The 23,693-nt window shown below is 36.7% G+C and overlaps 1 pseudogene; it reads left to right on the top strand.

Annotated features, from left to right (window-relative positions):
• The window catches only part of LOC149529352 (chaperone protein ClpB1-like), a 96,684-nt pseudogene extending 81,743 nt beyond the window's left edge, over positions 1 to 14,941 (top strand).
• The last annotated feature ends 8,752 nt before the right edge of the window (positions 14,942 to 23,693 follow it).

Below are 23,693 nucleotides of genomic sequence, written 5' to 3'. Positions count from 1 at the left end.
TGGTCATCGGTCAACTTGTGACCCCCTTTTATCCAAAATAATGACTCTAATATGTCCCTAGGGGTCTTAGCACCCCTAGGAACATATGTCGTTATTTAATGGGTCAAAGGGGGTCATAGGTCAACCTATGATGCTCTTTGACCCATAAGAACAATTCTAATATGTCCCTAGGGGTCTTAAGACATTGAGGGACATATATCATCATGTAATGGGTTGAAGGGGGTCATAGGTCAACCTATGACCCACTTCTACCAATAAGAGTGATTTTAATTGTCCCTAGGGGTCGTAGGACCTCTAGGGACATATGTCATCATGTAATGGGTCGAAGGGGGTCATAGATACACCTATGACCACTTTTGACCCATAAGAATGATTCTAATATGTCCATAGGGGTCCTAGGACCCCTAGGGACATATGTCATCATGTAATGGGTCGAAAGGGGTCATATGTCAACCTATGACCCTCTTTGACCTATAAGAAAGATTCTAATATGTCCCTAGGGGTCCTAGGACCCCTAGGGACATATGTCATCATGTAATGGGTCGAAGGAGGCCATAGGTCAACTTGTGACCTCCTTTGACTCATAAGAATGATTCTAATATGTCCCTATAGGTCCTATGACCCCTAGGGACATATGTCATCATGTAATGGGTTGAAAGAGGTAATAGGTCAACCTATGACCCCCTTTCACTCATAAGAACGATTCTAATATGTCTCGAAGGGTCCTAGGACCCCTAGGCACATATGTAATCATTTAATAGATCAAAGGGGGTCATAGGTCAACCTATGACCCCCTTTGACCCACAAAAAATATTTTAATGTCCCTAAGGGTCCTAGGACCCCTAGGAACATACGTCATCATATAATGCGTCAAAGGGGGTCATAGGTCAACCTATGACCCCATTTGACCCATAAGAAAGATTCTAATATGTTCATAGGGGTCCTAGGACCCCTGGGGACATATGTTGTTACGTAATGGGTCAAAGGGCATCATAGGTCAACCTATAATCCCCTTTGACCAAGAAGAATAATTCTAATATGTCCCTATGGGTCCTAGGACCCCTAGGGACATATGTTGTGATGTAATGAGTCGAAGGGGTTCATAGGTCAACCTATGACCCCCTTTCACTCATAAGAATGATTCTAATATGTCCCTAAGGGTCCTAGGATCCCTAAGCACATATGTCATCATTTAATTGGTCGAAGGGGGTCATAGGTCAACCTATGACCCCATTTGACCCACAAGAATGATTTTAATATGTCCCTAGGGACATATGTCATTATGTAATAGTTTGAAGGGGGTCATAGGTCAACCTATAATACTTTCTGACCCACAAGAATGATTCTAATATGTCCCTAGGTGTCCTAAGACCCCTACGGACATATATCATCATGTAATGGGTTGAAGGGTTTGACCCATATGAAGCATTCTAATATGTCACTATGGATCCTAGGACCCCTAGGGACATATTTTATCATGTAATGGGTCAAAAGGGGTCATAGTTCAACCTACGACCCCCTTTGACCCATAAGAAAAATTCTAATATGTTCCAAGGGGTTCTAGGACCTCTAGGAATATTTGTCATCATGTAATGTGTCGAAGGGGGTCATAGGTGATGCCCTTTGACTCATAAGAATGATTCTAATATGTTCGTAGGGGTCCTCAGACCCCTAGGGACATATGTCATCATTTAATGGGTCAAAAGAGATCATAGGTCAACCTATGACCCCATTTTACCCACAAGAATGATTCTAATATGTCCTTAGGGGTCCTCGGATCCCTACAAACATATGTCATCATGTAATGGGTCAAAAGGGGTCATAGGTCAACCTATTACCCCCTTTGATCCACAAGAATAATTCTAATATGTCCATAGGGGTCATAAGACCCTTAGAGACATGTGTCATCATTTAATGGGTCGAACGGGGTCCCTTTAACCCACAAGAACGATTCTAATATGTGCCTAGGAGTCTTAGGACCCCTAGGGACATATGTCATCATTTAATTGGTCGAAAGGGGGTCATAGGTCAACCTATGACCGCCTTTGACCCACAAGAATGATTCTAATATGTTTGTAGGAGTCCTAAAACCACTAGGGACATATATCCTCATTTAATTGACCCCTTTGAACCTATAAGAATGATTGTAATATGTCTGTAGGGGTCCAAGGACCCCTATGGACATATGTCATCATGTAATTGGTCGAAAGGGGTCATAGGTAAACATATGACCCCCTTTGACCCACAAAAATGATTCTAATATGTCCTTAGGGGTCCTAGGACCCCTAGGGACATGTAATTATTTAATGGGTCGAAGGGGGTCATAGGTCAAGCTATGACCCCCTTGGAATCACAAGAATGATTCTAATATGTCCCTAGGGTTCCTAGAAACTCTAGGGACATATGTCATCATTTAATGTGACCTATGACCTCCTTGGACCGATAAGAATGATTCTAATATGCCCCTAGGGGTCATGGGATCCCTAAGGACATATGTCATCATTTAATGTGTCGAGGGGGTCATAGATAAACCTATGACCCCCTGTGACCCACAAGAATGATTCTAATATGTCCCTAGGGATCTTAGGTCCCCTAGGGACATATGTTATCATTTAATGGGTCGAATGTTGTCATAGGTCAACTTATGACCCTCTTTGACCCAAAAGAAAAATTTTAATATGTCCCTAGGGATTCTAGGGACATACGTCATCATTTAATGGGTCAAATGGGGTCATAGGTCAACCTATGACCCCCTTTGACCCACAAAAATGATTCTAATATGTCTCTAGGGCTCCTAGGACCCCTTGGGACATATATCATCATTTAATGGGTCAAAGGGGGTCATAGGTCAACCTATGACCCCCTTTTACCCAGAAGAACTATTTTAGTATGTCCCTAGAGGTTCTAGGACCCCTAGGGACATATGTCATCATTTAATGATGCACAAGAATGATTCTAATATGTCCCTAGGGTTCCTAGGACCCCTAGGGACATATGTCATCATGTAATGGGTTAAAGGGCATCATAGGTCAACCTATGACCCCCTTTAATCCATAAGAATGATTCTAATATGTTCGTAGGGGTCCTAGGACTAGTAGGGACATATGTCATAATGTAATGGGTCGAAGGGGGTCATAGGTCAACCAATGACCCCCTTGAAACCACAAGAATGATTCTAATATGTTTTTAGGGGTTCGAGGATCCCTAGGGACATATGTCATCATGTAATGGGTTGAAGGGGGTCATAGGTCAACCTATGATCCCCTTTGACCCACAAGAACGATTCTAATATGTCCCTAGGGGTCCTAGGACCCCTAGGGACATATGTCATCATTTAATGGGTCAAAGGGGGTCATAGGTCAACATGTGACCCCCTTTGATCCACAAAAATGATTCTAATATGTCCCTAAGGGTCCATATGACATCATTTAATGGATCAAACGGGGTGCCTTATGACCCCCTTTGATCGATAAGAATGATTCTAATATGTCCCTAGGGGTCCTAGGACCCCTAGTGACATATGCGTTCATGTAATCGGTTGAAAGGGGTCATAGGTCATCCTATGACCCCCTTTGATCCACAAGAACAATTTTAATATGTCTTTAGGGCTTCTAGGACCCCTATGGACATATGTCATCATGTAATGGGTCAAAGGGACCTATGACCCCCTTTGACCCACAAGAATGATTCTGATATGTCCCTAGGGGTTTTAGCACCCCTAGGGACATATGTTGTCATTTACTGGGTCAAAGGGGGTCATAGGTCAATCTGTGACCCCCTTTTACCCACAAGAATGATTTTAATATGTCTGTAGGGGTCCTAGAACCCCTAGGGACATATACCATCGTGTAATGGGTCAAAAGGGGTCATAAGTCAACCTATGACCCCCTTTGATCGATAATAATGATTCTAATATGTCCCTAGGGGTCCTAGGACTTCTAGGGATATATGTCATCATGTAATGGATCGAAGGTTGTTATAGGTCACCCTATGACCCCCTTTGATAGATAAGAACAATTCTAATATGTCCCTAGGGGTCTTAGGACCCCTAGGGACATATTATATATATATATATAATCATACTAATAAGATAATATATTATTATATATTAATAACATAGCTCATAATAATAATAATAATATATTATAGATTATAATATATATATATATATTACATTATTATATTTAATAAAAATATAGGAAAAATAATAATAATATAATTTAATAATATATATTATGTTTTTAGATTATAATAAGAATAACATAATATATTAATAGATTATATGTTGTATCTTTATGTTACATTATTATACATATATAATATATTATAATATATTTTTACATAGTAATATAAGTGAAATAATTGATAAATTATAAACTATTAGCTCACAAACTTAGTTTTCCCTCAAGACGTCCCTTGGGGCATATCGGATATCCAATTTGATATTGGATATCTGATATTATTGACATCAATTTTCAACATATTCCCTATCCCTTTAGACCCAACAACATCATTTTGTTAATTTTTTTTTACGAGTTTTACAAAATGTTGCATTTTGGGGCCCAACTAATTCAAAGAAGTTTGAAAATATAACCCTAGGTGTCTGATATTGTCATCTGAATGGGGAGTAGCAGTCATTGAAAGGCTAAATGCAAAGGAAGATATCCAATGAAGACATTGCGACATATAGGGAAAGGGACAAAATGAAACATCGAAGAAAAAGACAAGGTATGCTAAATATTAGTCAAGTTGATGATGAATTAATCGAAGGTGAAATCATAGAGTCAGATAATGAATATGTATAGTTGGGGAATGAAAATGTACCTATTGAAAATGATAATTCCAAAATTGAAAAAGTAGAGAATAAAATTTTTGAAGATGAAATGCTACCAAGTCATAATCCAAATTGCATAATTGACCATGTCGAACATGACAATGCACATGAAGTTAACGTACAAGAACCTTATATATCTCCTAATTATAATTGCATGAAGGTTCTAAAACACCAAAATGGATAATTGAAATTGATGAAATGATTATTACTAGTTTGGAAGGGAAAAAATTAGAAAGAACTATTTAGTTATGGGCTTCAAGACTATATAAGATGTTTTTCGGCAACAAGACGATGGTAGAGCAATGTTATCTTTTTATGCACTTATTAAAGATGCAAAAGATGAGACCTATGCTTTCCAAATTTAAGATTCATGTCAATAAAAAGTTGGAAAGAAATACCATTATTGTGAAGAATCTTTTCAGTGCTCTCAATAGCATTGGAAAAAATAGCAGGGAGAAGGATAACAGAGCTGCTTGAAGGGTTATTACAACCTCTTTGATAAGTCATCATTTGAGAAAGGGTAGATATATGAGACAAACTTGTATTGATTTGAGTTTAAATCATATTATGAGAAGAGCACTAAGAAAATTGATGATCCTCTTCAAAATGAAACATGGGAATTTGATGGGAGACTTCCACATTTTGATAAGAAGCTGTCTGATGATGTGAAGGAAGAAATTACACAATTTTGGCACTCTAACTCACGAGTATCACCCAATGCTAAAGACGTGTGAAAGTTGAGAATTGGCATCAGAGATCATAGGCCACATCCTAAACACTATTTGGAGGTAAGTCAAACTATGTTGTTCAAATAATTTAGAGAGAGTCATCCAAGTCTTTATAGATCACAAAGGGCTTTTGAATCTTTGAAGCCATTTTATTGTTTGCTACTCAAAATTTGAAATACATGTTGCAAATATCATGTTGAGTTTTTTATGCACTATGAACTATTACACTCCATCCATTCTACTTTTCATAGTAAAGAAATGTTGGAGGACTGTGGTGCTAGTGGGCTTCCAAAATCATCAAGAGACTTGCTAGATCAACTTTTATGTCATAGAGTTGATGATTGTTTCTTTTATAGAAATGCTTGCTTAAATGAGAAGTGTTCAGAATGTGGTGGCTTATACAAGTTTGACACATGTTTCCATGAGGGGTGTGAACAAGATCTTGGGAAGCCAATTGTGTAAAAAAAGGGATATGAAATGGTGAAATACACATTGAAGAGTGGAGCTAAGAGCTCTAGATGTGAATTGGTTGGAAAAGATATCAGTGTGGCTAGTTTTATTTTAGATTGCAAGGAAAACCTTTTTTTACAAGTATGCAAGACATAGTCACAGGTCTCAGTGGTTGGATGAACAATTTAGAATGTGCAAGGAGACTTTTCCCATTGGCACTATTATATCAGTTGTTGATTTTTTTGAGAACTACACATTGCAACCTCAGAATGAGACACAATCTCAGTATTACAAGTCTATTCAGATTGCTATTTTTATTCACATAACATATAGACATGCCCCTGATAGTGTAGAAGATAATCAGAATATTATTAGAGAGTATAATTTTTATATGAGTGATGATAGATCTCACTCTCATGAGTTTGTGCAACATTGTTTCAAGAATTATTTTTATTTCTTACATGAGTATGCAATTTCTATGGATAAACATATCATTTGGTTAGATAACTGTACAAGTCAATTCAAGAATGCTCGCATGTTTTATTGGTTGTGTAGGATGCACATAGAGAGAGGGGTACCTCATATTTGGAGTTTCTTTTGAGTCTATCCATGGAAAAGAGGAACATGATGGAGTAGGGGCATGTGTGAAGAGAGCTCTAATTAAGGAGCAACTGAAGATTTCAGTAGAAGAGCTTCTTGATGCTCGCAGCATTGTTGATCAATGTAGTTTAGCATTATCATAGGGGAGGACTCTTGATTTAGTGGTACACAGGTTCTTTTGGTTGGTTGAGGAAGGGTCTATAGCTGATAGATCAGATTGTGCTATAGTGAGAGACTCATCAAAAATGCATTCATTCCAGAGCTCTGATTCTAGTACATGGACCATTTGGACATGATAACTAGCTTGCTTTTGTCCTAGTTATTTTCAGTGTGATTGGGATCACTATGAGTCGAGTGGGTGGACACATGGGTTTCACATTATCCTACTCCATTGTCTATCATACCCTCTATCAGAAATGATGACATGGAAAGTTCACTTTAGCATAACCATCTATTAGATCTACTTTAGTCAGGACATGTATTTGCATTGGTTCCACCACAGGGGAATGATGAAAAATTTGATTATTGGTTAGCACATTGTGTAGGAGGTAAACAAAAACTTGCACAACCGATCATAGATGATGATGGATTCACATATCGTACTAGTTCAGTGGTTGTCACTGGAACATGGCTATGGCCATACATGGTTAGAAGGAATAGAATTCCTGCATTCGAAGACTATCAAAAGCACAAAATAATTCTCATATATTCACATCTTATTATAGCAACAAATGTAAAGTTGTTGAAGCATCAAGGAAGACCAAAAGTAAAAGAACTTTTTACTATTGCTAATGCTGATCATGAAGCCTTGTTGGAGACCCTAAAACAAAAAGAGGACCCTATTAGAACACTCAACTAGGTATATTACTTCTTATGTTATTTTCTTCATAATGATTCAATGAACTAATGATTATCTTGTTTAATACAATAAGTTACTAATTTTTTTATGATATCGGAATGTAGGTACATCATGAAGAGTTTTTTTTGGGGGGGGGGGGTGGAATTGGAGAGAATTCCTAAGATTTATGATGTAATATGATGTAAAATGTGAACCCTTTTTGTACATGGTTTTTGTAATAATGAAAAAGATAGGTTAAATTAGTTGCACATTCTAATTTGTATTTTTGTAGGTTCTTTGTAAGGAATTATAAGAGGAAGATATTGAACAAGTTCTTGCAAATCTTATCTGCATGTGATACAAGGCTATAAGGACAATTTTAAGAGCATTTATAACTATATGAAAGATAATTGTCTAAACAATATAACACCCTTTTAGTTGCAGGATTGGACATCCCTTACCACCAAAGTACTATGCTGATTTTCATTAAATGTCAATCCGGGAGCGTGAACTTGAGATGATGTCTGCAAAGTATATGCTCTAGTTTTCACTAAAAGTCACTACTACTTTGAATGCAATAACTGTTAAGGAAATCTAGTTTATCCAAAGGAAAGATGACTATCAAATATTTAGAATTAAATTCTAATTATTTAGCCATACATCTATGCACCTAGTACTGCAAGCACAATGAATGGTTCTATTTTCAGTGGCTGCAGGAACAACAATTTTAACTTCAACTTAGAAAATTGAGTCTAACTCCTACTTACTAAAGTAAAACTCCACCTTCTGCGTGGGCGCCAATGGAAGAATGAAGGAAAGACAAACTTAGATAAAAGTGTAGAAACTTAGCAAAGACATGTATTCATCAAATATGCAGTATTACAATAACTTAGGAAAAATAGTAAGATGTCTATCAACTCTGTCTGTCTATTCACTATTTTACCTCATAGATATAGACAGGGTCTTATTTATAGGGAAGAAATAAAAACTCCTAAAACTATGACTTCCTCATGAAGGAAAGTCAGTTACAACTTTAAGACTGCAAACATGTAATTGGAAAGACATTAATTCTCCCTTAAATTCCCCACAAATATAGAGATCATAGCAAATGTTAGATTTTCTCATTTATCTATCTTCAAATTGCTTTCCAGGAATCCGGGTATCATGTTTTGCATGTTTAACTGATTGCTTTGATGCTTACTTCATTGCTCGGCCACTTTATCAGGTCTCGCTTGGTTATTCAGTAAAACAAGTCCCCTATGACTTTTCTGCCAAGTCTTCTAGCTACAACGGTATCATAACGCTTCTCCTTAATGTCATCAATGCCTTAGTGCTATTCCTTTGTAGTTTATTTAACTCCCGCTCAACTTATATCCTACGATCAACATTTAATACACACAAGACTTCTCGGAAACATTTATTTTCATTTATTAGTTTATAAAGAAAATACATTAATTATTCAACTAATAGTTTTTGCAATCTCTTCAGCTACAGAAAGATCTACCCATATCAAACATTCATGAAGAAATATTTTTACCACAAAATGAACCCCTTTTGAAATATAATTCTAATTATCATTTTATGCCCTATGTCCATACTTTATACATCAAAAGTTCAAAACATTTATACTAAAGGATGATAAAGTTTAGTATGTTATAAACAAATGTTCACAAAAAGGGCTAATAAAAATTCTATTTCTTTATGTCATCATTTTTTCCCCCAACCGTCCTGAGGTTGGTCCCTTCAACATCTATAGGTTTCTGATCGTCATTTGTAGTATGAGATCATTGGCAATTTTATCCCCTAATTCATGAGCTTTATAATTGAAATATCCATGATTTTGTTTCAATCTTTCCCATTTCTGTTCTTCAATAGTCATGTTATATTTAGCAAACAAATCATATTTTTCAAGCATAGGATGCAAAAGTATTGGCGGTTGGAAATGAAGAGGTACCCAATAATTTTTATGATTTCTTCCCAACGTCAGATACTTGGGCATCCTACTAATAGCTAATTTTAGATTTTGGGGAGAGTGCAACTCCTTGGTTTTCAGATCTTCTGGCAATCCAATCCATCTTTGAAGAGAAGCTTGTATAGCATCAGGGGCATTTTCAAAACAATGTTACTCCCAATCCAAAAATACCTATTCATGAATGGGGTGGATCTTGGTAGCAACACTACGATTATTGTTAATAGAAATCCAATTGAAGAATACTTTGAAGGTGTTCTATATTTCTAGCCGAATGTACAATGGTTCAAACATTCATTTTTCCCTATAAGGAGCAGCCTAGTTCTCTCGACTGATCTCATTCTGCATCCATGACATAATGGCTCTAAACTACACATCTCCCACATATAACAATGAATTCCAATCTTTATCATCTAGCACAGAAAAATTATGAACATATAATTCATAGAGGAGATTCTTCAAAGTCATTGGAACTAAATTGAATGTTGCATAAAATTCCTGAGGAGTATGTAAGGAAGGGTTCAACCCTCGAGTTATTCAAGATAACTGAAAATTAATCATTTGCTCCTTTAGGAATAGTGTGTAAACTGGAGATGGGGACCTACAATTTAAAAGCTCTGAAATGAGCTCTGTGATCTTTGTGACACGTTGCTGGGTCTACCAGTAAGACTCTGTGATCTACTAGTTCATGCCGCTAAGATTCTCCACCCATATTTTTGAAAAAAAAAATGCTAGTACAGGCGATTTCACTGCAAGTGATTTTGAAAGTATGGGTGGTGATAGCTACAGGGGTTTCAACAAAGAGAAATTGCAATACTTCAATACTTTCCAAACATCACATCCTTTAATACTTCATGACGACATTTTAATCACCAAACCATAATGGGGATAAAGATCGTGCTCAAAAACATATGCCATATTAATGAGGAGTTATGTGAAATCATGATTTAATATTATTTCACACATTTTGAAAGTACAAAGGGTTACCAACTCATTACTAAAATGAGCCTTCCCCATACATCCTATATGCTAACTTAAGAATTCCTTGATTTTGCATTCATGATTTCGATTTCCCCTCCCCCCAACCTAGTAGAGACTGGGTTTCACCAGATCATAAAGATTGCAAATTTTGAAAATTGAAATAACATGCATTCCTAAATAAATAATAAATTAAATAAATGCAAAGGGGTTGAGTGTGACTGACCTAGGGTGTGATAGGAAGGATGAACCGAGAAGTGCCTTATTAGAGAAAGAAAGTGAGATGAAATAATGATGGAAAGACAAGAAGATGGGATGGAATGAGGTAGAAAAGGTATGAATTTGCGCATGAGCACAGAATTTTTATTATGAAGGCCTTGAAAATAAATTCAAGGGACTACAGGCATCTGAGTGGAAGCCTCAGACAAAGTGGCTATAGGAAGAGATGTTTATGTTGTGGTGAACTGTTGAAGAAATTCTTCCCTGGTTGTTGGTTTATGATATAACTTCAGGTGATGCCCATTAACCAGGAGTTTGAATTTAATTGGATCAATTGTTGATAGTTGAACTGCTCCATTGTTAAAAATTGTAATGATTTCATAGGGACCAAGCCATCGAGTTTGAAATTTTCCTTGGTGATGCTGATATCGTGAATCATACAGGAGTGCCCAATCACCAATAGAGAATTCTCTGTCTTTAATGAATTTATCATGCCATTTATTTCTTTGACTTTCAATTAATTCTATGTTATGAAGAGCTGATTTTTTCCATTCATCCAACTCATTGAGATGTAAAATGTGATTTTGTTGTGCTGCAGGAAGGGTAATATCAAGTTCTAAAGCTGTCCGCAGAGTTTTATGTTCAAATTCAATAGGCATGACAGCTGTCTTCCCATAAAGGAGTTGGAAAGGCATAAACCTAGTAGTGGATTTCCATGTTGTTCTGTACGCCCATAAGGATTTAGGAAGTTGAGGTGCCCAATCTCTACGATGCAAAGACACTGTTTTAGTGAGAATATGTTCCAGCTCTCTATTTGTTACTTCTACTTGTCCATTGGCTTCTGGATGATGCAGAGATGATTTGCCATACCAAATTTTATATTCCTCCATGAGTGCTACTATTAGGTTAGATGTGAACTAAGGCCCTTGATCTGATTGTAATTCTCTTGGAACACCAAATTTGGTAAAGATACATTCGTACAGAAACTTTGCAACATTATTGTCATGGTTATACTTCATGGGTTTTGCTTCAGCCCACTTAGTAACATAATCAGTACAAACCAATATTTAACTTTTCCCTTCTGATGATGGTTCAATAGGGCCAAAAAAATCAATTCCCCATTTATCAAATGGTTCTACTACTATTTGTGGCTGTAGGGGCATTTCACCTATTCTTTTTGGTCTACCCATTCTTTGACATTTATCACATTTTTTTGTATACTGAGCCACATTTTTGTGAAGTGTAGGCTAATAATAACCTGTATTCAGAATCTTTAATGCAGTCCATTTGTTAGCAAAGTGTCCACCACAAGGATCATCATGACAAGCACGAAGAACATCATATGTTTCATCCTCTCTGAGACATCGTTGTATTACCTCATCTGGTCCAGTATAAAACATGAATCCTGAGATCCATGAGAAATTAAAACTCTTTTCTGCTAGCAATAATTTTTCTTTTGCAAAAAAATGTGAAGGAGTTATGCCAGTAGTTAGATAGTTGGCAATGTCAGCATACCAAGGATTTTGTGTTGACAAAAGGAAGAGATGTTCATCAGGAAAGCTATCTTCTGTGGCTGTAGGATCATCAGGTGTTTCAAGAAGAGACAACATTTGCTTTACCTAGCTTGTCAATAATGGTGATGTCAAATTCTTGCATTAGTAACAACCATCGAGCCAATCATCCAGAGATTGCTGGCTTGTTCATCAGATATTTGATAGCAGAGTGATCTGTATGTACAAATATTTGGTATCTTGTAATGTAATGTTTGAATTTGTTTAGAGCATAAATTATAGCAAGCAATTTTTTCTCTATCACCATGTAGTTATACTTAGCTCCTTGAAGATTTTTGCTGATATAGTAAATTGCATGTTCTGCTGAATCTATCTTTTGGCCAAGTACTACTCCAATGGCATGATCTGAAGCGTCTATGTGTATATGAAAAGGTAACTCCCAATTTAGTCCTTGAAGCACTGGTTCTATTGAGAGGACTTCCTTAAGCTGCAGGAAAGCTTTTGTACATTCTGAATCCCATACAAACTCTGCATCTTTTCGAAGCAATTTGTATAAGGGTGTTGCAATTTGACTGAAATCTTTGATAAAATACCGATAATATCTCGCATGTCCTAAAAAAATCCTAACTTCTTTCAATTTTGCTGGTATAGCTAATGTATGTATGACTTTTATTTTTGTCAAATCTAATTCAATTCCTTTAGGAGAAATAAAGTGTCCCAAGACCACTCCTTCTTGCATCATCATAAAAAACTTTTCACTGTTTAAAGACAAATTGTAGTCTTTGCATCTTTGTAAAACCTTGTCCAAGTTTTTCATGGCTTCTTCAAATGTTTTCTTGTATGTGGTGAAGTCATCCATATACACTTCCAAAAAATCTACAAATATGTCAGAAAAAATGCTAATAACAACTCTTTGGAAGGTTGCGGGTGCATTGCACAAACCAAATGGTAATACAAAATAAGCAAATGTTCCCCATGGACATGTGAATGTTGTCTTGTCTTGATCTTTTTGTGCTATCTGGATTTGATTGTAACCACTGAACCCATCTAAGAATGAAAAGTATTTCTTTCCTACAAGATTGTCGAGCACTTGATCGAAAAAAGGTAATGGAAAATGATCCTTCTTGGTAGCTGAATTAAGTTCTCTATAATCTATGCAAACTCACCATTTTCCCCCCTTTTTGGGAACAATAATTAATGGTGACATCCATTGGCTATCAGAAATAGGATATATGATACCAACATTGACTAACTTTTGCAATTCATTTTTGACAATATCCCTTAATGTTGGGTTTATCCTACACTAAGGTTGTCTCACAGGTTTATAATCTAGACCGATATAAATTCTATGGGTACAGAGTGCACAATCCAAACCTTTCATATTTGTATACTCCCAAGCAAAAGCATCTTGATGCTTTTGTAATAGCTGCAGGGTATCATGATGTTGTGCCTGAGATAAGGACTTGCTTATATTTAATTCTCTTCCTAGGATGATTGTTATTTTGACTACTTTTTTAGCCATTGAAATTTGCACAATTGGTTGTGAATCTATCTCATGTGGAAGGAGTGAATGCAATTCATAAAATAAAGGTAGAATGCTTTCTAAGACATACTCTTGTGTAGAAGATGTCTCAAGTTGTGTTCCATACTCATTCAGTATAATAGAAGAAATGACATCATCTTCTTCTTTAATGTTTACAAATGAGTCTCGTGAGATCATCATCAATTATTGAATAGAATCTATGTCCATATCAGAGTCATCCATATTTGGCTAGACAACTTAATCATCTTGTAGCAAAGGCTGAGTAGGAGAATACAAGGTCAAATTTTTAGTGTTTGTTCCATCTGAAATAGTCATTTTCCCTGATTGGCATGCAATATAAGCATCTTCTATTGCTAACCATGGTCATCCTAAAATGATAGGGTAGCCTCCAGTACTTATTTTTGGAGAGAGTACAACAAAATCAACTAGATACTCCCATGAATTTAATATGACAGTGACATCTTCTAGCATACCATCAAGAATGATGGTAGAACTATTTGCTAATTGCAAGATTGTTGGCATCTACCTAAGACCAATGATACTTAATTTGGACACTACTTCCTTGGTCATTACATTGATGGATGCTCCTAGGTCTATTAAGACATTCTATACTTGTACTCCTTTAATGGTGAGGGTTACTACTGGGCTACCAAGGTCTGCATACTTAGGCATTTTGCAGTTATCAAGCATATGATCAGAAAGCTGTCCAAGGACATGGATAGTCTTTGGGACTTTCTTTTTCCTTCCTAGCTTTTTAACACAGGCTTCTCTGATGGCTTTTGAATATATAGGTACTTCCTTGATTGCATCAAGCAAGGGCATTTTTACCGTCATTTGCTTGGGTTGCTCAAGAAAATCTAGTGCGGCTTGATTTTCACTTGGCAATATTTGCTCTATTAACCTACTAGGAAATGGTGGTGTTTTGGCTATAGGAGAAACAATGGTGGTAGGTTCTTGAACTGAATCAACACTTTTATCATCTATTTCTATTATAATGGGCTACTGAGGTGAGGCAAGCATTGTTCCAAATCTTAGATGAATATCATTTAGGGTGATGGAATAACTTTGTTGCTAGGCTGAAGGTTTTGCACTATTAGGGTTAGGTGCAGGTTGTGCAGGTAATTGTTTCTATTTTGGAAGGGCTGTATTAGCTGCAGGAGGCATTAAGGCTTGCTGTTGAGGAGGTTGAGTCAAAGCCAGCTGCTGCTGATGCTACTACCAATTCTGGGTTTGTTGCCAACCCTACTAAGGTTGGTGCCAACCTTGGTTAGGCTATTGCCACCCTTGGTTGGTCTACAGTCAACCTTGGTTAGGCTACTACCACCCTTGGTTAGTTTGCGGCCCACCTTGGTTAGGCTGCTGCCAACCTTGGTAAGGTTGCTGCCAACCTTGGTAAGGTTGTTGCCAACCTTGGCGAGGTTGTTGCCAATGATTTTAATTAACATGTTGTTGTTGCCATTGACTATTACTACCATAATTATGAAGTGGGTCTTGAGGAATACCTAATCTTGGAGCCCATGGCCTTCGTTCAGCAACATATAAGACTTCCCCGTCTTCATCAATTGCCTTGAACTTAGTAGGCACATGCTGTGATTCCACACTAGCAATAGGCTTACATCAGCAGTTGCGTTTCTTTTCTCTACAATGGGGGCAATATTCTGCCAACATACTATCAATATCTTCCTTCTTCCTGCATGCTTGCATGGTATCCAATTTTGTAGCAACATCATTAATGATGTCTTGCTTGAAATCTGACAAGAGGTTTGACAATTCTATCTTAGATACTCCTGCCCCAAGAGTCTTTTGGAGTAAATCCCTCAAACCTCATCCTTTTTTTGTTGTTTCTCTAGAATAGTTTAAACAAATATTCCAGATTTCAGCCCACGTCTTCTGTGTAATGTCACCTCTAGCCATTAAGTCTAAAGCTTCCATACTCCTGTCATGTACTCCTTCTAGAAAGAGATGCTGTTGAGACTCCTCATTCAGCTAATGTTGTGTGTTGCACTGTAGGTTAAACATGAACTGGGCAACAAAGTCCTCCAAAGTCTCATCCTCCTTTTGTGACATTTTAAAAATGTCATCCCCTTTTAAATCATGGCTTGTGCAATATTCCTTATATTTATTAAAGAATAGGTTACTCATAGTTGGCCAATGTGTCATAGCATTGGCACCTAAACTTATGAACCATCTCAAAGTGGCTTCTTTGAGAGTTGATGGAAACAATTTCAGCTTATGGGCATTAGTTGTGTAGTCATAACTTCAATAAAGGATGTCAAACTCAAAGAGAAAAGTTTTTGGATCTTCAGTAATAAGGCCATAGAATTTAGGTAGGGTAGCTAAGGGTATATTTTTCAAATTTTGATTACCTTGCTGAGGAGGAATTGGAAAAGGAAAGGTAGGTTGAGTTGCTACCATTTGTAGGTGTCGTAGTGGTGGCTAATAAATGACTAGAGCTAATGGATTATCTTGATATTTTGGCTCAGTAAAAAGATTATTCAAATGAAAAGACTCTTCAGATCTGGTTGGTGATTGTACTTGTTCTAGTACTTCTACAAACACTTTCTCAAATAGTTCTTCTTCTCTTTCTTCTCTTTCTTTAGAGTTAGGATAAAAAGGATCTTCCTGATTGAAGTTGGGAGGAAATCTTCTAAGGTGATCTCTTCTTCTATGCATGCAATAATGTTGAAAATGAAAGTAAATGACTCAATAGTAAATACTACACTAACACCATCCCTAGCAACGGCACCAAAAATATGTCTAATCAATATAACACCCTTTTAGTTGCAGGATTGGACATCCCTTACCACCAAAGTTCTATGCTAATTTTCATTAAATGTCAATCCGAGAGTGTGAACTTGAGATGATGTCTACAAAATATATGCTCTAGTTTTCACTAAAAGTCACTACTACTTTGAATGCAATAATTGTTAAGGAAATCTAGTTTATCCAAAGGAAAGATGACTATCAAATACTTGAAAGGAAATTCTAATTATTTAGCCATACATCTATGCACCTACTGCTGCAAGAATAGTGACTGGTTCTATTTCCAGTGGCTACAGGAACAATAATTTTAACTTTAACTTAGAAAACTAAGTCTAACTCCTACTTACTAAGGTAAAACTCCACCTTCCGCGTGGGCCCCCATGGAAGAATGAAGGAAAGACAAACTCAGATAAAAGTGTAGAAACTCAGCAAAGGCATGTATTCATCAAATATGCAGTATTACAATAACTTAGGAAAAATAGTAAGATGTCTATCAACTCTGTCTGTCTATTCACTAGTTTACCTCATAGATACAGATGAGGTCTTATTTATAGGGAAGAACAACAAACTCCTAAAACTATGACTTCCTCATGAAGGAAAGCCAGTTACAACTTTAAGAATGCAAACATGCAATTGGAAAAACATTAATTCTCCCTTAAATTCCCCACAAATATAGAGATCATAGCAAATGCTAGATTTGCTCATTTATCTGTCTTCAAACAGCTTTCCAAGAATCTAGGTATCGTGCTTTGCATGTTTAACTGATTTCTTTGATGCTTACTTCCTTGCTCGGCCACTTTATCAGGTCCCGCTTGGTTATTCATTAAAAAAATCCCCTCTAACTTTTTCGCCAAGTCTTCTAGCTACAACGGTGTCATAACGCTTCTCCTTAATGTCATCAATGCCTTAGTGATATTCCTTCATAATTTTTTAAACTCCCACTCAACTTATATCTGTAATCACCTAAAAATGGTCATCTAGACTATTAGCCCCCTTCTCAGCATTTTGGCTAAATTAATTTAATCACTTACCTAAGCCAAATTGCTAATAATCAATTTATTTGATTATAACCTATAGTTTGACTATGCTATCTTAAGTTCATTATTTGATTAAAAGAACATGTCCCCTTTTAATTAAATAAAAGACCCCATTCTTCTAACCCACTTAAAGTGCACACATAAAGTCCTTTTTCTATTTTGCAATTAAAAGAAAAGGCTTTGTGACTTTTGTCTTATATGACAAGTCAACTTATATTCTATTGGTTGACTTGTGTGTGCACATGGATCACTCCTATTTTCAAATTCCACCATTGATCATCCACCATCTTCATCTTGATCTCTACCATCCATACATCTTTAAAAGGGAGAGAGCTTTCCCCCTCAAAGCATCCATCTTTTGAATATTGTTATGCTGGAGGTTTTCTAACAGGTTTCTTTGGAGCTTTGTGGAGAACTTCTATTTCTTGTCTACATTCTCTCATACCATAGCATTTTAGCTTAGATTCATGTTGCATGTTAGTTTAGCTTCTATTTTGCAATAATCTATCTCACATAGCTTATTAATGGTATTGTAACACTCTCATCCATGCTTAGAATAGCTGCATTTTTCATATTCATTCTAGTTTAATCTTTAGTTGCATTGCGTTCTTGAGGAACTCCTTGGGACATTTGCATTCTTGCATCTTGTCTTTGGAACCTCCCATTGCATGGTTTACTAGCAAGAAGAGTATCTCTAAGGCTCATCTGAGAGCCTTCTTATTCTTGAAATATACTCTCTTGCACTCCATGGATAGGGAGCTCTAAGCCGACATCTGAACATTCCAATCTCATGGAATCGTTTGGATAGAAGGGTTTAGAGTGGGACACTTTCGAGTGTACATTTTTGGCGCCCACCGTGGGGCTTGAATCAAATTTTCAGCTCCATTTGCTTTCATTTCTTATCTCTAGTTTTTTACAGCAGCATATTGGGTCTAATCAAATGCTTTTGTAGAATTTTCACTTTGGTTTTAAGGCCAAGCCATAAGTAAATTGGTTTGAAGGCCAAAAACTTAGTTGGTTTAAAGATTTGATCATATCTTTTAAACCACTTAGAATTTGGTTCTGAATTTTGTTCTACAGGTTTCGTATATGCTCAAAATGTCTCAGTCCAATTTTTAGAGCATTTTGACATGATTTTTGGAAGTTATGATATTTTCTTTATTTTTCATAAAAAGCCATTTTTGATCGCAAATCAACGCATTTTTTGAAAAAACTTACATTTTCAGAAAGCTTTTTGAATTCTAATAGGGGTTTTTTCTTTGTGTTTTTAATTTTGAGATCGTATTAAGGATAAAAAATTCGATTTGATAAATTTGGCCTGTTTTGACAAAATCAATCTCTAGAGAGCAAATGAAGAGATTTTTTAAAATTTCTTGCATTTTTGGAAAGCTCTCTGATTTTTAACAGGGGTCTCTTTTTTTCATTTTCATTTTTGGATACGAAATCATAGCAAAAAAGTCCAATCTTGTTGACTAGGTCAAAACCAAAGAGTAAAAATGAAAGCATTTGTGATTAACTTGCACTTTCTTTGCATGTACTTGGTTGGAAGATAAATTAGATTTTTGAAGCAACTCACCACTTTTTATTGCATATTTTAATGTTATTTCACACTAACTTTTGTTGCTAATAAGTTGTGATTTCAGGTTGCCATCCTTGTGAAAAAAATTGAAACATTGCATAAAAAGAACGCATGTCAAAGCTTCAAATGCACAAGGGCTACTAAAGATTGTTTGCAGGGCTGCCCAAAGCATAAAAACCCAAATTTCTTGCTTTTTTGTTTTCATGTGTGGCATTGAATAATTGTTCATTTTTCATAGGCACATAAAACTTGTGATTGGAGTCTTTTGGTAATAGGAGAGTATGCTCTTCACCCTTGTGGTGAATCAGAAATCTTGATTTGCCATTTGGTTTCAAAAGCAAGGGGTAACTGAATCTTCTTGGTGTTTTTGGGAGAAAATTATTGGAATAGGAGAGTATGCTCTTCACCCTTGTGGTGAACCAGAAATCTTGACTTCCAAAAGTTGATCCACTTTGTGTAGTTAGAATCCTTTAGAGGGCCTGCTCTCGGACAACCTGAGAGGAACGACCCAAGTGGGGACAAGCCGATTACCTGGCTCTTCCAACCCACTATAAACTCAAGGCTACCAAGGACACAAAACTTTGGTAGACATAGTGTTTGTCTTCGCCTAGTGTGATCGCTTATGGGATTTTGACCATAGGGAGATCACTAGGCAAGAATGCTTAAGGTACTCTTGTGATCGCGAGATCGGTTACTCATCGCAAGGTGAGGTGTCCCGTAATTGGGAGCAAGAGGAACACTATGAACGGAAGCCCTATCTAAACATCCTAAGTTAGTAACTACCTTTTTTAGCCGCTCAACTTCTTGGTGCAAGGATTGATCCTAGTGGACTACTCGGATCACCCCAAGATTTACACTCACCATATGTGTTCCCTTGGTTATGCTTATGGCATTTCCATGACAAAGCCAATATCTCTTGTGGGCAACCACTTGGTGTGAGGCAGAGGAGCATCAAGCGTGGGCCAAGTTGTTGAGTAATGAACCATGTCCTTTAGGTAGATATTGCTTGATGTGTTCTCGAATGTGGTATACTTGTGAAAATCTTTTGAACATACACATGACGATAATTCTAGGGAATTGTTTTGAGACATCACATATGCTTGTATCATGCAAGGTTGCTTTGTCCCTTGCTTGATTGTTTGAAGACTACTCCATGTGTCACTATCTTGCTTGGAAAGAAATTGCTTTTGAACATCAAACTTGTTATGCTATCAACTATTGTCAAACTTTGTCAACCAAGTCAAAACATCAAATGCAAACATTTTCTTGTGTTGCTTGCTAAGGGGAGTCTCATCATTTGACTTTGATTTTCTATGTCTCTAGTTTTTGAACATGCTTAAAGTGGCTCTTTGGTCTTAGTGCTCTTGGTATTTTTGTCTTCATGGTCTATGTCCACTTGCTAGTTATATTTTTGCTGAAATGGTTGCCTTGATTTCTTGACTACACTCTTGGGTTGGAGAGTTGTTCACTTGTCACCCCGCTTGCTCTATTTATTTGGCTATTTGGGCATCTTGCCTAGCTATTGACTTGAGTCATTCATGTCGTAAGTTTCTTGGACATATTTTTTGACAAGTCACTTTCATCTCTCTCTACTATCTTGGCAAGTGAACACTCTACCTCCTATAGTTTCAACATCAAGTTATCTTCTAGGCTCTTTCATGCTTGATTATCTATCTATCACTATGGAATTCAAATCTTGTGCTACCAAACTTCAATTGAATCTAGATGATCATGATATCCTCCATGTCACTAAAGAGTTTCAAGATCTATATGCGCAATACAAAGAACTAGAAGAGACAAATGATCTTTCTTACCTTCATCTCTCTAAGCGCATGATAGAAATGAAGTCTAAACTTGAGAAAAAGTTAGAGGAGAAGATTGCATCATTACATGAATCTTCTTTAAGATCTTTACATGCATGTGAGTCACCTTCTTTGAGGTCATCCTCTTCTTCTAGGTCTACATGCTCTACTTCAAGACATCAAATGTCTTCATCTTCTAGATCTCGAGACCTATTTAGAGAACAAGCAAGTGATACCTCCTTTGAGCCTATGCCAAAATTTCATGATGGACCTATCTTTGATGAAGATAATGATGAAGACATGAACGCATGCTATTCACTTGAGAAACAACAAGAAGATCCTAGACATATTGTTGAGAGGACTTTTACTCCCTTGGAACATTCTTATGATGACATTTTGCAAACACTTCTTGAAACTAAGATCATCATGTTGCCTAAGTCTAGCTCCTATGGAAATCCTTTCTTGGATATCTATTGTGCCTATCATCGATCTAATGACCATGCTACTTCTGATTGTATAGAGCTTAAACATAAAATCCAAGATCTCATTGATGATGAGATTGTTGATCTTGGAACCTCTAGTGACTCATGTGCTGAGGATACTTCTCTTAAGCAAGATTACGTTGATGAGCCTATGTCTAGTAGTGGCTCCATTACATCCTCCACTTCTTCCAACACTCATACATCTCCCAACACTTCAAATCTTCCCAACATGCCTCCATCAAATAAAGAACCTAATACTTTCCACATAGACTACGTGTATGCTCAAGGGCTACCTCTAAAAGAAACTCAAGCTAACCTTCACTTGGCTGCAAACCTTTTCCATGCTACTAATCCTAAACATCCTCAACCTTCATGCACTACTATGCCTAATCCAAGCACTACTCTATTCACTCTTCATTCTCCCTTGTCCTTGGAAGTGGCTCCATGTCAAGAGGACTCTCAAAAAGAAAAAGCTATAAATGTCAAGAAAGATCAAGATCAAGCACCCTTTCATCGCTTTCAAGATTTTTCCCCTCCATATTCTATATCTTGTCCACCTCCTAAGTATGATGAAGATACCACTTCCATTATCTCCCTTGAGCTCACTGAAAATTATGAGAAAAGTTCTCTTCATATGCTATCCAAAGCTACTTGTCAAGATCAAAGTGTCCCCTCATGTTCTACTTCTCCATATCCACTTCAAAATTTTACTCAAGCTTCAAGTGCTCCTATTAAAAATGTTGTTCCTATCAAAGCTACTCATGAGTCTATTGATGGCTTTGACCACGTTGCTCACTCTAAAGATGTTGATATCCCTTTTCACTATCCATTTGCATCTCCTAAGTCTATCCTTGGTCCTTATCCATCAAAGCTAAAGCCTTCAAACCTTCCATCTATATTGGGACCTTATGTTCCTTCATCTCCTACACTTTCCACTCCTAGCTCTCCTATAATACCTCAAGATCAACAAAGACACTCATCCTTGATGACTTTTCACCCATCTATACATCCAAACCAGTCATATCATACTTATTCATCCACAAATCCCAAGTCCTTTGGAAGTGAGAATAAACATAAGAATCCATTGAAAAATGAAGATCACTATGTCCCATCTAATCGACATGTGAATGCTAAGAAGGAAAATGCACAAAAGAGACCACAAAGGTCCACTATTAAAAAAGCTAAATCAAAGAAAATATGGGTACCTAAACCCATTATTGAAGAAATGTGTTTTGAAGTATCCAAAGAAAAATCTAAAGCTATATGGATTCCCAAGTCTCTTTTAAAAGATTTGAATATTGAAAATACTTCAAAGTTGACATTCAAACTTCCAAAGGCTTCCATTCCATCTTCTTCCAAAAATCTTTCTAAAAATATTCCAAAGCCTTCCACTCCACTTTTTTCCAAATCTCTTCTACCACCTCATACATCTAAACCTCAAGCTACTTCATCCATGATTCTTCCATTGTTCCAATACCCTTCAAGGTGTGTGTCAATGTTGATCTTGTCCAATATTTCAACTACCCTCATGAAATCCTCTAAAGCTTACACTAACTTTCTATACATGAACTATTATCCTCCATATATTCTTCCTACTACCATTTCCCTTTCATCACCCTATCAACATCTTTGAGCATACCTTTCTATGGTCTTGGCTTATCATGGCTTATCTTTCCTATAGGAGCACTATCTAAATTCAAAAAGCTTGAGCTCTTTCTAAAAAAGAAAAAAAAAATTTGAAAATGTGCCTTGGTGAAAACCACTTCTTGTGGCACCTTGGTAGCAAAAGTAAAGAGAAATAAATGCATCCTATGGTGAAAACTACTTCTTGTGGCACCTTGGATAAGTACCATGATGAAAACCTGGCAAATAGGCATCATGCGTAATTCTTCCATCATCCATCTATCCCCTCTTCTCTCTTTGATCTTGACAATGTTGAGCTATCTTTGCATATTGGCTATCTTATCCATGAGATTTTCTATTGTGCTCTCCCATTCACTCATAGCCTCTATCTTGAGCTTTATTCTTATGGCTCTATCCCATTGCTATACTATCTAGTTGACCCCTTGGTCTTGATCACAATAAATGAAACACAGTTCTCATAGGTCTCTTGACATGGCTACTCTTTTGGACTACACACTTCATGCTATCTCACTTGTTGGCTTCACTACTTATCCTAAATGCTATCTTACTCATTGGCTTCCATCGCTTATCTTATATGCTATCTCACTTGTTGGCTTCACTACTTATTCTACGCTATCTTTCTCATTACTTCCATTGCTTATCCAAAATATGCTTCATATGACTATTTCACCTCTTTCCCTAGCTTGGGTACTCTTGAGGAGTCAGTCCTTGAGGAT

This window comes from Cupressus sempervirens, chromosome 11 (genome assembly GCF_028749045.1).
Source record: "Cupressus sempervirens isolate cs-2001-9-10 chromosome 11, ASM2874904v1, whole genome shotgun sequence".
Taxonomy (NCBI): Eukaryota; Viridiplantae; Streptophyta; class Pinopsida; order Cupressales; family Cupressaceae; genus Cupressus; species Cupressus sempervirens.
This window is presented reverse-complemented; position numbering and strand designations above follow the sequence as displayed.